Below are 15,313 nucleotides of genomic sequence, written 5' to 3' on the forward strand. Positions count from 1 at the left end.
GGTTCACATCAAATTAAAAAGCTTCCACATAGAAAAAGAAACCATCAACAGAGTGAAGATTCAACCTATAGATTGGGAAACATAATTTGTATTCCTCAGATAGAAGACTAACATCTGAAATATATAAAGCACTAAAAATTAGGCTCCTCGAAATTTAAAGACCCAATAAAAAATGGGCATCTAAAGTAAACAGACACTTTTCAGATGAAGAAGTGCGAATAGCTGGTAAGTACATGAAAAATGCTCAACATGGGAGGATATTTGAGAAATTCAGATTAAAACCAGGCTGTAATTCCATCACACACTAGATACAATGGCTATCATAAAGAAGTCAACCAATAACAAATGCTGGCGAGGCTGTGGAGAACAAAGAAACTCTTCTCATTGCTGGTAAACATGTAAATTGGTACAACCACTATGGAAAACGGTATGGCTATTTTTCAAAAAACTAAAACTAATGGTTCCATTTGACCTAGCTCTTCCCTTTCTAGATATCTTCCCCAAACAGTTTGTTATCACAACACACAAACACATGCATACCCATGCTTGTAACAGCACAATTTAAAATAGCTACATCTTGGAAATGGCCAATATATCCATCAATCAATGAATGGATAAAGAATATGTGATATTTATGTAAAGCGGAGTAGTACTTTGCCATAAAGAAGCATAAACTTGGGACATTTTTAGGTAAATGGATATACCCTGAGAACATAATGTTAAGTGAAATAAATCAGAAAAACAAGTTTAAATAACACATTGTTTCTTTTGTGTGAAAAGCCCAAAGTAAAACTAAGCAAAATGGAGGATAGACACTAGGAAGTAGTCAAAACTTGTTCAAATTAGATGAACATGTGGGAGGGGAAGGAAAGAAGGCAAAAGGGGTTGAAAGGGAAAAAAGCATGGAAGGAAAAAGGTGGAAATTGAATCTTTGTAAGTCAAGAGGGGAAGAAGGATCGGCGGGAAGAGAGGAGAAAGGGCAAACAAAAAAACAAAGAATTAAGATATGTTATGTGCGCGTACAAATTGTTCATGGTGTGTGATTGCTATACACTGCAAACATGTAGTAACAAAAACCAAAATGTGATAAATGTTGGAGGACCTAGATATATTTATCCTGATTTGATCAGTCCACACATATGCATGTAATGAAGCATCCCACGGCATGCCATGAATATGAACAATATTTTGTATTAGCCTAAGAATTTTTAATGGAATAGTCATCTGATATTTGAAACACAAATGCATTTTTACTTTAAAGCAAACATTGGAGCCCAAAATGCTAGTCTTTATTAGAACAAAAGCTTCCAAGTTAAATTATTTTTTTTTACTTATAGTTATCTGCATGTGCTGCCGGATATTGTTCAAAGTAATATGTATATACCTTTGATGCTCATCACCACACTATGAGGGAACCATTGGAAACTCTATTTTACAGATGACTGAACTGAAACAAAGATTATTTAAGAAGCCCATCCAAGGTTTCACAGCAAAGCAAAGATTCCTACCCAGGTAGTCTATTTCAGAGTACATGTTTTTAACTACCCACCCCTGATTTCTATGATCATGCACACATGGGACAATTATATCGCATAAATCTATGCGCTTTTGGAAAGCAGGAAAATGGATGTGCTTTTTAAGGTAGTTAAAAAAACATATTTTTACATATTTAGTTTGCTTTTAAGTTCATATATTCATTATACTGTATTAAAAAGCTTTAAAATTTAAAATATCACATTCTTCAAAAATATTGGTTCTTTTGTTTCTGTTTTGCTTACAGTATTTTAAGTTCTGTCCCTCTGAAAAATAAAACAGTTGAAAGGGTCAAAATAAGAAACTGTCTCAGATCTCTTCTTTAGAAATAAAAAGGAGGGAAAAGCTGTAACTCAAGCCAACATTCATTGAATGTTTTCTACAAGGCATTCAGGAGAGCTGCCTCAAATTCACAGAGAGCCTGAAGGTGTGTGGGCTCTAAGGCTGCCGTAGCTGGACTTTGGAGGAAATGGCCCCATTGGCCTAAACAGTCACTTTGTAGGTCAAATAGGGCAGTACGCTCCCTTCACTTTTGAAATGCATCGTTCTGGGTTATGAATTTGGTATATGTAGAATGGTTGAGTCCTAGTCAGCAAGATCCTGGGCCAACAAAGTCTTCTTAGCAAAAACTTCAGAACAGTAGGCTTGAGCCAGGAGCATTTTAGCAGCAACCAGCTCAAACAAAGGACTAAATTCCCTTTAGTAATTAAGCTTGGAAGGCGAAAAATGAAACATGCAGAGTTTCCTGTCAGTTACTTGGACGTCATTTGGACAGTCAGTTTAGATTAAAAGCAGTAACACAATGTGGGATTTTTATACCTTCCACACGTAAACAGGGATGACTTCGTGGTCATGGAACCTGTTTGGTTGCGGAAAGACTCATGGTCAGAAAGGACTTTTGCTTTAATTTTCTGCAGGTAGCTACCATATTAAAATCTTCAATAGGTTCTGAACAAAGATTCTGAGAGTTTCATTTTTTACTAAATCCTGCAATTTATATAGTTAGTTCTATTTCTTTACATACAGAGTTAAACTTATATATCCTACATAATGTTTTGGACATTTTGGTTATCTCTACTATTGTGAACATTTTAGGGCTGAATTAAAATCTCATACCAAATACTTAAAGAAAATTTTTATTTTCCGTTACAATTTAATAATATTGTTATCAGATTAAATTTGATTACACAAAACCTTCCAGGCAAAGTGAGTTAAAAAATTCTCGTAGAATTGTATATTTTAAAGCCAAGTAATAATTGAATCCCTGCAGACTAAACAATATCACTTAGCAGCCTGCACAATGTGAAAGACTAAAAGCTTTTAATTAGACTTTTACTCAATAGGGGAGGAAAAATAATTTAAAAGACTGAAGGCTAAGGCTGAATTGTTAGTTTTAACTTTGAATACAATGAAGAAACAATTTGACTAAATTGGTTTAGCTGTGTATTCATTAGCCTTTAATAGAAATGTGAATGCAAACTGACTCCAGGTTATTGTACTTAGAGCCAGCTTTTTAATTAGTGATTGGCAAAATGTTTATCTAGTTTGTTGTTGGAATGTTGAACCATTTATACAAGAGGGCTATTGTAAACCTTTATGTAATCTTAATTGGATCTTTCAGTAGAACAAGATTTCATGTATATAAAATCAGAACTACAGCAATAAAGTTAGGTAGTTTATATCAAACTTGGCGCTTAAAAAAGAAAAGTTGTGTTTGTGTGGCTCAAGGAGGCGGAGAAATAGTTAACATCTATTTAAAGTTAGTTAACTTGATGTTCATTTGAATTTGGGCAAACCTTGATTATCACTGGCTTTGAAGTTAGAACCGATCTGATTTCCAGGTTGGTAGTGGATGATTAATCTTTATTTGATTAGTCTCACTAAGCCTAAATTTCTTCACATTAAAATGGAGATCATATAATCGACTTTGCCTCATTATTTCGAATGTATGGCACTTATACACAGTTACAGGCACTCAGTATAGGGCAACTGTCATCATCGCCATCATCACCATCACCACCACCACCACCGTCAGCATCATCACCACCAACATCATCATCACCATCACCTTCATCATCCTATCTGCACCATCACCACCACCATCACATCATGTTTTCTTTGCTGGTAATATATTTATTTTTTAAATAAGTTTTCAAATGCACAGGACTAATCCATGCTATAAAATCCAAAATGAAACAAATTTATAATATACAAAAGAGGACACAGAGAAAAGAAGCCTCTTGTTTACCATGAATAGTGTGGCATACACTTTGTTCAGTGTGTTATTATGTCATAATTACGTGGCATGGTTATACAGTGGGCATTTACTCCAGGGATTATTCTGTATGGTATACATGAAGGCTCCTCATCTTTACGATGCTTACACAGGTATACTACAATTAAAATAGGTACTGTATTGTTCAAAAGTTTTATTATTACGCTTTTTGTAAGTGTTTATATATCGAAATAAGCATTCTTCCTTATGGCATATTTTGCACCTGTGTGAGCACAGCCACATGATATTTTTCAATACATTTTTGCTGTGGCAACTGATTTGTTTAGAATTTTAATTTTTCTAAAATTATGTTCAGTAACTTGTGTTTATAATTCCGTCCAAAATCATATTTACTTCATTCGTATTTTAATGTAGTGTATCTTAATTATTATAGTCTCTATAATTTGTTATTTCCTGTAAATGCATGTCTACTTCAGTTTTCTCATTTACTTATTGAATTAGTCAATGTGTCATTTCTTTTATTATCTTTTTTTGGCTATAATGTCTAGTTATGACACTTTTTTGTTTTCTAATTTTTTTATCTTATTGAGTTTATTGGTGCTTTTAAAGTATACAGTACAGTTACATTCCTCATTAGGATCTTGTACCCTTACATGACAGGTCTTGGTTCGTGTCATCTTCATTCCACTTCATTAATTCATACAAATCTAGGAATCTGTCCATTTCTTCTGTATTTTCCATTTTATTGGTGCAAAGTTTCTCAAAGTAGGTGCTGATGATCCTCTGGATTTCTGTTGGGACCATTGTAATTTCACCCTTTTAATTCCTAATTGCATGGATTTGGTCCTTTTCTTTCCTTTATTTGATAAGGTTAGGTAAGGGTATGCCAATTTTGTTTATTCTTTCAAAGAACCAATTCTTGGCTTTGATTATTTTGTATCATTATTTTAGTCTTCATTGCATTGATTTCTGCTCTGATTTTAATAATTTCCTCCTTGTATGAGCTTTGGGTTTGACCTGTTCTTCTTTTTCTAGAAGCTTGAGGTTCAACACCTTGTTGTTTAATTGTGCTCACTCTGTTTTCCTAATATATGTACTCAGTGTTCTGAATTTCCCTCATAAGACTGCTTTCATTGTGTCCCGTAGATTCTGATATGTTGTATTGTCATTGTCATTTAATTGTAGGAACTGTCTGATTTCTTCTTTAATTTCCTCTGTGATCCATTGATTACGTAGACGTGTGTGGTTTAATTCACATGTGTTTGTGAGATTCTTGTGATTTCTTTTGCTATTGATCTCCCATTTCGTTGCACTATGGTCTGATAATATACATGGGATAACTTCACTTCCTTTACGCTTACTTAAACATGTTCTATGAACGAATATGTGGTCTATCTTGGAGAATGACCCATGTGCAGCCAAAAAGAATGTGTATTCTGATTTTGTGGGGGAGAACACTCTGTAAACATCTGTTAAATTCATTTGTTCAAGAGTTTTATTGAGTTCTACTATTTCATTGTTTATCTTCTGTCTAGTTGATCTATATATTTGTGACAGTAGAGTATTATGTTAGTGCTTATTTGATTTTTCATATCTATTAGTATTTGTTTTATAGAGTTGGGTGCACTAGTTTTTGGTGCATATATATTTATGACTGTCATCTCTTCCTCTTGGATTGTTCCCTTTACAAGGATGTAGTGTCCTTCTTTGTCTCTCTTAATCAGCATTGGTTTGAAATCCTCTTGATCTGCAAAGAGGATAGCTACTCCTGCTTTTTTTCAGGTTCCTGTCCCATGGAGTATTGTTTTCCACCCTTTAAGGTTCAGTCTAGCCGGGCGTGGTGGTGCACACCTGTAATCCCAGCACTTGAGAGGCTGAGGCAGGAGGATCTCTGTGAATTTGAGACCAGCCTGGGCTACATAGTGAGTTCCAGGTCAGTCTCAACTACATAGTGGGACCCTGTCTCAAAAACAAAACAAAACAAAAAAAATGTAACTTTCAATCTATGAGTTTCTTTTTAAATTAAGTGTGTTTCTTGTATGTAGCATATTATAGAACCTTACTAAATTAAGTGTGCTTCTTGTATGTATCATATTGTAGGACCTTACTTCTTGACCCATTCTGCCAATCTACTTCTTTTGATTTGTTGAATTGAGACCATTAATATTGAAGGTTGTAACTGATATCTACTAACTTATCCTTGTCATGATTTTTTCTTTTTGTTGGCTTCTCCCTCTTTGCATTTAATTTCTTGTTGTGCCTTATGGATTCATTCTGCTGGGCTTCTTGGGGTTGTGATTCTCATTGTCTTTTGTTGGGATATTATTTTAAAACTTTTGGAGTGCTAGTTTGGTGTTCTTGAAGTTCCAAAGGTACTCTTTGTCAAGAAGCTATCTTATTCCTCCATCATTTTTGAAATATAGTTTTGCAGGATATACCAATCTGGATTAGAGGCTGTTTTCCTTTAGGACTTGAAATACAGCACCCCAAGCTTTTGTTGCCTTGAAGGTTTGTGTTGAGAAGTCTGCTGTGATTCTGATGGACTTTCCTTTGTTTGCAATTTGTTTCTTTTCTCTAACTACTTGTAGAATTTTGTTCTTCTGTTAGATTTCTGGTATCTTAACTATTATAAGTCTATGAGCAGGATTTTTTTTTTTTTTTTTTGGAACATGGCTAGTTGTGGTTCAATATGCCTCACTTATCTGTATGTCAAGTTGTTTTCCCCTACTTGGGAAGTTTTCTGCCATTACTTTTGTGAAAAGTTTTTTTTTTTAAATGTCATCTGCACTCTCTCCTGTTTCTTAATTGACTCCGATCTGTCTTGTGTTATCTTATTTTCATCGTCTAGCAGCTGTTGGATTGATTTCTCATGGTCCCTTCCTATTTTTAAGAAATTTCTCTTTTACTGGTCACTAAATACAATCCTATCTTCTTCTTCTTCTTTTTTTTTTTTTTGGTATCGGGTATTGAACTCAGGTCCTTGCTCTTGCAAGGCAGGCCACTGAACCGCTGAGCTAAATCCCTGGCCCCAAATCCTATCTTCTTTATCTGAAACTCTATCTGCACATTGGCTCATTCTGCATAAACTTTCAATTGAGTTTTCAAGCTCTTGGAAATCTGTTTGCATCTGTTTTATGGATTCCATTTGTTTCCTATGTTGGGATTCAATCATGTTCCTCAGCTCCTCTATTTTTTAATCTGTGCCCACTCTAGATTTATTAATCATGTCTTGCACTATGGACACAACCTCTTTTGTTATCTGAGAAATTATTTCCGATTTAATTTTTTCCAGATCCTCTTTCATTGCCAGTTCATTGAGTCCAGGTTGTTGAGTATCAGATTCTTCCATCTTGTTTCCCTTTGGGATTGCCTTAAGTGATCTGGAAGTCTGGTTTGGGGATTGTTTCTGTGTCTTCTCATTCCAACAGATGCAGCCTGCTGTGCCTTTTTTGAGATAACTTTTTGATCACCTAGTGGTCTTCAATTCTCCGCAGACCATCAAAAGACCTTTTTCTCTCCTCCTCACTAGTACACCAATTCCTGGGTTCAAATCACTGATGCTGTGGGCCGGGCCTCTCACTGAAATTCGTGGACCTCTTCAACTCTTGCCAGGTGGGCCTTGGCTGGGCCAGTTTGCCCCAGCTTTTGTGGTTGGGGTGGATCCATGGCTGGGATTTGTCTGCAGCCTCACTGGTCTGGACCACACCACTGTTCCCAGGGATCTGCACACAATCACTGATACTATGGGGTGGCTATTCTGTTGTTTTCAGGTGGAACACTCTGTAGACTTCTACTAAGTTCATTTTTTCACAAGTTTGGTTCAGTTCTGATATCTCTTTGTTGATTTTTTTTTTGACTAGTTCATTTGTCTACTTGTGACAAAGTTCCCCAATACAATTGTGTGTTTATTAGATTTCACGTCCATTAATATTCACTTCATATAGTTGTATGCACACACACACACACACACACACACACACATGATTGTTATTTCTTCTTGAAGTTTTTCCTAAACAAATATGCAGTGAATTTCTTTATCTCTTTTAATCAGTCTTGGCTTCAAGTCCACATTGCAAATAGAATAATTACCCCTGCTTTTCTCTGGGTTTCTGTCACATAGATTATTGTTTTCCATCCTTTGACTTTCAATCTACAGATTTCTTCTTGAGTTAAATGTGTTTCTCATATGCAGCATATTGTTGGGTCTTGTTTCTTATTCCATTCTGCTAATCTGTTTCTTTTATTTGGTGAATTGAGACCATTTAATTTACATTGATTGGTTATAACTGATATGGATTGGCTTATCTTTTTCATATTATTTTTCTGTTGTTGGTTCCTTGTGTTCCCCCTTTTTAATCATTTGTCCTTCCTGGTGAGTCCTTTCTACTGGTGTTCTTGGAGTTGTTGTTTTTTATTATTTCTTTCTAAAAGCCTTTCACAACACTTTGTAGAGCTGCTTTGTTGGTCATGAATTCCTTCAGTTGTTCTTCATCATATAAATATCATTTCTCCATTGACTTTCCAAGCTATTTTTGTGTGGTACATCAATCTGGGTTGAAGTTTTTTGTTTGTTTGTTTGCTTGTTTAGTTTTGTTGTTCTTCTTCTTTTAGGGCTTGAAATACTTCATTCCAAACTCTGTTTGCCTTAAGTGTTGAGAAATCTACTGTGATTCTGATGGGCATGTCTTTATAGGTGATTTGTTTCTTTTTTCAAACAGCTGTTAATACTCTGTTCTTGGGCCAAATTTCTGAAATCTCGATTTTTATATACTTTGTGTAGATTTATTTTCATAATGAATATTTGGAGATCTGTGTGTCTCACTTATTTGTATATCAAATTCTTTTTTTTCATGTTTGGGAAGTCTTCTGGAATTACTTCTGTGAAAAGTTTTTTTTTTTTTTTTTTTTTTTTTTTTTTTTAATGGCATTTGTACTTTCTCCTGCTCTTTCATTGACTCCTACCAATCTAAAATTGTTCTTCTTAGTACAACTCAGTCTTGTCTCCACAAAAACAAGACCCCAGATGGTTGGACTTATATGTCTTATATTTAGATGATTCCCCAAGAACCTCATGCACTCATAAGTGGGGCCTTTGAAAGAAGCTTATACTATGGGAGGACTACAGCTGACCTGCCCTTATGAGGTGAGGCCTGGTCAGGGAAGATGAGTCAGGGGTATGACATCCCCCTTCTTTCCCTGCTCACTGGCCGACATGATGTGAAGAGCTTTCATTTGCCTAAGCCCTTCCACCATGCCTTCCTGCCTTGGAGCTGGCCTACTATAGATGAAAAAAACAGTCAAAATAAAACTCTCCTCATTTTATTTCTGGGTGTTGGCTATTTTGTCTAGTAATTAAAAAGCAACTAAGACAGATTTTGTTGCCAAAGAGGTGGAGTTTTTGTTTTGTTTTGTTTTGTTTTTTTCTGTGATGCAACCTAATTGCATGGTTTAGAAGACTTTGAAACTGGTTCATGAAAAATGTTTGGATGGTTTGGAGACTCCAGCTGGAAAAACAATAAATGTTATGAACTGAGTTTGATGGACAATTCTGGTCAGAACTCAGAAGACAGGAAATCTGGGATAATTGCAGACAGTAAAGGCAAAGATTAGGTGGTTTTAGTTGGGAACACGAACAATATTGTCAGTCAGATTCAAGACCATGTATTTTATACTCTGACAAAAACTTGTCTATATTTTGTTCATGTTCTGAGACTTTGGAAGATCTGAGATTAAGAGTGGTAAATTAATTCATCTAGCTGATGAAATTTTGAAGCTGCCCAGTGTTCAAGATGCAGTTTTCCCAGAAAAAAGGGGGGATAAAATTGGATTAGAGGAGAGCTTAGTTGCTGCAAAGATTAGCATTAAAATGAAGCCAAGTTCTTTGCATTGATGCAATACAAAAGATGCCTTAGTGGCATCACAGAAATCAGCAAATACCCTCCTTTTCTCGGCTCTTAAGTGCAAAACTTTTTAAAGATTTTATTTGAAGAGTACCCCAGAGTGATCAACTTATTCAGGGACAACTATAAAATAGTTACATGGAGTTCAACCATACATGCATTGGGAGACCTCTGATGCCATATCCTAAGAGGCCCTTGTTACTGCTCCAGCTGGTGCCAGATCTTGGCACCATCCATGTGGCACTGGTTTTACAGGTATGAATAATACAACAGTTACAGTGTCAGAGAGGCTTCCACTCAGATTTCAGAAATCCTGGGAGGATAGGAAATATGCCATTAAAAGGGCAGGGCATGAAACTGTGTGAATGAAGCAAAAATGCAGCAGTCTCCAGGAAGTTGGAGAACCCCAGAACATGTACTATCTGCTGAAGAAAGCTACAGGCAGTGAACAGAGTCTTCTCAATTCAGAGGTCATGGGGGTCTATGGTAGGAAGTGCCATAGGGGCAGGACTGCCTCAGTCCTTTGGAGTTCACATCTCATGACAACTTGCCCTGGGTACTGAACATGGATGCAAGATTTATATTAATTTTGGTGCATTTTGATATTGCTCTTCCCATTCCTTTCTATTCCTCAGTTCCTCCTCTCTCTGCTTTGTATGTTGGCAGTATTTAAGCTTCTTTTTGATTTTTATAGTCTCATATCTAAGAGTTTGCCTTAAGCCTCATAGAAAACTGTGGACTTGAATTTTCAGAAATGCTGAAATCATTAAAATTTTGGTGAGGTTGACAGATGGATTAAATATATTTTGCATAAAGAGATGCATGTGATCTTTTTGGGGATGGGGCAGAGTATTATGATTTATATCCAGATGTTCCCCAAGGGTCTCATTGGAAATTAATGAAATTGAAACTTTAAAAGCAATACATAGGGTTAGCTCATAAAAGAGTTGCTTCATTGAAAGGATAAACAGGATTGATAAACACTTAGCCAACACTACAAAGAAAAGGAAACAAATAACCTCTATTGATTCAAATAGAAATGTACAAGGTGATACCACCAAAAATCCAGAGGATGATTAAAAAACCATTTTGAAAACCTACATTCTGATAAATTGCAGAATACAAAAGAACTGGAGAAATTTCTAGACATCTAAGAATTACCAAAATTGAAATAAAATATATAAAAACCCCAAATAGGATAATAACAGGCAATAAAATAATGACAGTAATAAAAACTTCGCCAGTAAAGGAAAGTCCAGGACTTGATGGATTCATAACAAAATTCTACCAGAACTTCAGGGAAAGACTTAATAGCAATGCTCTTCAAATTCTTCAATGAAATTAAAAGAGAAGGAGAACTGCCAAACTGATTCTTTTTTTTTTTTTTGTTTTTTTTTTTTGAGACAGGATCTCACTATGTAGTTGAGACTGACCTGGAACTCACTACATATCCCAGGCTGGTCTCGAACGCACAGCGATCCTCCTGCCTCAGCCTCCCAAGTGTTGGGATTATAGGCATTCGTCACCATGCCCGGCCCAAAATGATTCTTGGAAGCTAACTTTCACCTAAAGCAAAACTGGACAAGGATTTAACAAAAAAGGGGAAATTTAGGCCAATCTCTTTAATGAAAATACATGAAAAAAATCCTCAACAAGAAAATGGCACATGAATTACAAGAAATCATTGAAAAGACTGTGACCCATTTGGCTACATTCCAGGGATGAAAGTATGGTTCAACATAAGTAAATGTAATATATCACATAAACAGAAACAAGGGCAAAAAAAAAATGGGGTCATATAATAGATACAAAAAAAAGTATTTAACTAGATCCAATATCCTTTCATGGTAAAAACCATGATGACTATAATATAGAAGAACTTTATCAAAAACTAAAAATGGCCATTTATGATAAACCCATTGCCAACCTCACACAAAATGGGGGAAAACAGAAAGTTTTTCCTCTAAAACCACAAAGAAGATAAGGATGTCTAATCTCATCACTCCTGTTCAACATAATACTCAAAATTTTAGCCAGACCAATCAGGCAAGGAAAAGAAATAAAACAAATATTTATAGGAAATAAAAAAGTAAACTTCCTCACTCAAGGATGATATAATTTTTTACAAAGGAGATACAAAAATTCCACCAAAAGATCCCTAGAAGTAATAAATTCTTCTAAGTATCAGAGTACAAAATAAATAGAAAAATCAATAGTGTCCCTGAACAGCAGCAATAAACCCACTGAGAAAGAAATTAGGAAAACAATAACATTCACAATAGCTTCAAAAAATTTAAATACATAGAACTCAATTTAACCAAGGAAGTGAAAGCATTCTCTAATGAAACCTATAGCAATCTTAAAAATGAGATCAAATAGCATGTCAGAAAATGAAAGATAACCCCTGTTCCTGGAGAGGTAGAACCAATATTGTGTCAAAATGTCATGTTACCAAAACTGATCATCTAGATTTAATGCAATCCCTATCACATTGCCAATAGAATTAGAAAACTTCACAGAGTTAGAAAAAACAATCTTAAAAATTATATGGAATCAGAAGAGACCCCAAATAGTGAAAGCAATCATGGGCAATAAGTGCAAGGCAGGAAACATCACAATACTGGATTTCAAATTATATTTCAAAGATACAGTGATAAAAACAGGATAGTACTTGCACAAAAACAGACATACAGATCAAAGAACAGAAGAAAGGAATCAGTAATGACCCCAGGCTTATTACCTATCTGATCTTTGATAAAGGTCTAAAAACATGTGCAGTGAGACCACCCTCACCCTGGCTTACATCCAGTGGACTGGTGAGGACCACTTAGCCATGCAGTGAGACCACCCCCACCCAAGCCTGCTTCCAGCAGACTGGTAAGGACCAGTCAGACACACAGGTGCCTCTACAACATATCCCCCCACCATGCTCTTGAGCCTCCTGGTGCCAGTTCCTGGATCTACTCTGCAGAGGTACAGGTGGTCATAAAAGTCATTTTACTGAGCTCCAGAAGATAGAACGAAAGTGAACAACTGCAATAAAGACATATCAGACCTCCATAGCTGGTAAGTTGGAGGGATCACCACCTTCCATCAGAACTTTGAATATCTTCAGAGAAAAGGCAGAAGGAAGCTCTAGCAGTGTTCAACCCTGCAGGAGGTCAGGGAGCTCAATTTGGGCCTTGCAGGCTGCATTCAGCCTGAATCTCAGGTGTCTGCCATTGGCTAGCTGAGTCTAGATGACTTAGTTCTGCACATTGCTGCACATATTGTCTATTGTGACAGCAGAGATATACCCTGAAAGAGGATCTTCAAATTCTTTTTCTTCTTTCTTTTCCTCATTCCATTCTGCAAATTCTTTCTTTTTTTCTGTCTTCTTTTTCCCACTTAGTCTCTTGTTCCCAAGAGCAAGACCTTAGTCTCTTCATCTCCCTTTCTGTTCCTGCCCTAATTCAGATTTCTTCTTTTTTATTTTTGTTCTTCTTTCCTTCTTTTCTTTTCTTCTCTCTTTTTCCTTAGATAGAGGGTCACTAGTTTCAAAAGAAAGTAAGTCTGTATTACTGTTAAATTGTTCTATTCTTGTCTTTGTTTTTGCACTCTGTCTTTCTCTCCTGTCTTCAACCATTTTCTAAAGTTTGCATGGTCATCGTGTGTCCCTTGGCTTCACTTGAAACCTTCTGCAATTCTTTTACCTATCTATTCCTCTCATCCCAACTCTGTCTAAGCCCCCATCCTAAAGGGAAACTTTGCTATATTGAAGAGTATATTCACTATAAACATATTTTGGGCTACTCCTTGATTTTGATTTAATTCACATGGATTAAATGTGACAGTTTAATAACTACCACAAATGGTAAATTTTTAAGCTGTGCTTGATGCTTTTGTGTTCCTCATTGTATCAACTGGGCTAAAGGGTTGTGATTGATTTTTTTATTTCTTATTGAGTTTACTGGTACAATCTAGGTCTACAATACAGTTACATTCATTACTGGCATCCTGTACCTTCACATGACAAGTCTTGGTTCTCATTTTTTCCCCTTGTCCCTGCCCTTCCTTCACCCCCCTCTTCCCCTCCCCATTAATAAACTCTTTATTTCCATTTTTTCATTTTCTCATATTTTTTTCTTTTCCATTATTACCTTTCCCCTACCCTTCCCAGCTTCCCTACACTTTTAGCCCTTTTCTTCCTATTTAACACTCTTAATTATCCCATTAGGATCTTGTGTACTATTATATTTTTTCACAAAAGAGAAACTATTTGGTATTTACACATGTGTGATTTATTGGGTTGTGATTGATTTAATGAGCTGTCCTTTCTGATATTATGAAAGTAAGAGTGTCTAGGAGTCATAAGAGACTAAAAAACTAAAGAACAACTATATCAGGAAGATCAAAGTAATAACCAAGGAATTAAACCAAGGACAGACCAACAACAAAGATAAAAATGAGAATACACAAGGACAAAAGGACTGTCTTCCAGTTCACCAGTGGCAAAGTCTAGGGGCAATGATGTGGGAAAGTCTGATAATTAACCACTAGGAAACCCTAAACTCATAGCACAGGAAATAACAAAACAGATCAATCAGGCTCTAGAAAAATTCAAAAGAGAAATCATTTCCCAGATAACTACAGAGATGGTGAGCACAATGAAAGACATGATTAGAGACTCTAGAACAGAATCTGACAAAAAATTGGTGACCTCAGTGCCATGATAGAAGCCATGAAGGCCAAGCATAAGAAATGGAAACAATGAAAGCCCAACATAGGAAAGAAATGGAATCCATGAAACAGATTCAAGCACTCAGGAGATCACAAACTCTACTGAAAGTTTTCACAGCAAGATAAATGCATGTGAAGATAGAATTTCAGATATAGAAGCTAGGATTGCAGTCAGTGACTATGAAAAGAAAGGGAGGTCTCTTAAAAACAGTAAGGAATCATGAGAAATTGACCCAACAACTCCTAGATGTTGCAAAGAAGAATAACACAAGACTGATAGGAATCCAGGAAATTGCAGGAGAAAATACAAATGACTTTAAAAAGCTGTTCACAGAATTAATGACAGAAAACTTCCCAAACAGAGGGGAATAATTTGACATACAGGAAAGTGAGGCATATAGGACTCCAACTAGACATGATCAAAAAAATCTACACCTATGCATATAATAGTCAAGATCCCAGAAACCCAACAGAACAAAGTACTGCAAGCAGTTAGAGAAAAGAAACAAATCACAGGCAAAGGAAAGCCCATCAGAATTACAGAAGACTTTTAAACACAGACCCTCCAGGCAAGGAAAGACTGGGTGAGGTATTTCAAACCCTAAAAGAAAACAACCTACAACCTAGACTGATGTATTCTACAAAAATCTCCTTTAAAACGAATGGGGAAATAAGATACTTCCATGACAAAGAACACCTGAGGAATTTCATGAATACCAAACCAGCAGTATACAAACAATTCTAAACAATATACTAGAAAAAGACAATGATGGTCACAACACCATGATGCCCAACAGAGCAAATCATTTTAGGCAAGGCAAGAAACTAATGGGAGAGGGGAAAATTAAAAAGAGCCAACAACAGAACAATAACATGACAATAAATCAGTACATAACAGTTATAACCATCAATGTCAATGGCCTCA

This window comes from Fukomys damarensis, unplaced genomic scaffold (genome assembly GCF_012274545.1).
Source record: "Fukomys damarensis isolate Sample0158 unplaced genomic scaffold, DMR_v1.0_HiC HiC_scaffold_14, whole genome shotgun sequence".
In the NCBI taxonomy this organism is placed as follows: Eukaryota; Metazoa; Chordata; class Mammalia; order Rodentia; family Bathyergidae; genus Fukomys; species Fukomys damarensis.